Source organism: Bison bison, unplaced genomic scaffold (genome assembly GCF_000754665.1).
Source record: "Bison bison bison isolate TAMUID 2011002044 unplaced genomic scaffold, Bison_UMD1.0 scf7180017858099, whole genome shotgun sequence".
In the NCBI taxonomy this organism is placed as follows: Eukaryota; Metazoa; Chordata; class Mammalia; order Artiodactyla; family Bovidae; genus Bison; species Bison bison.
The window spans coordinates 21,412-21,718 of NW_011488672.1; positions in this window are offsets into that span (position 1 = coordinate 21,412).

Genomic DNA, 307 nt, shown 5'->3' on the forward strand with positions numbered 1-307 from the left:
CAATACCAAAGGGAAGAAATGTGTAGTTACAGGTTAGACAAAGTGCAGGCTTAACCTTTAGACATTTCAATTAGAGAAGGCAGACATTCTCCTTTAAGCCAGGTGTCTGTCTCTTCAGTGTCTATCAATTTAATGTTATCGGTTCTAACTAGGAATTAAATATACTGTGTTTATATGCTGGCATTTTAGTTTTTAGAGAAGACATTAGATTTAGGAGACAGAGGGCCTTGGGAGAACAAGCCTACCATTCAGGTTTTATAAGACTTGCTTCCCAGGGGATTTTTATCAAAATTGTGATTTTCAGTCT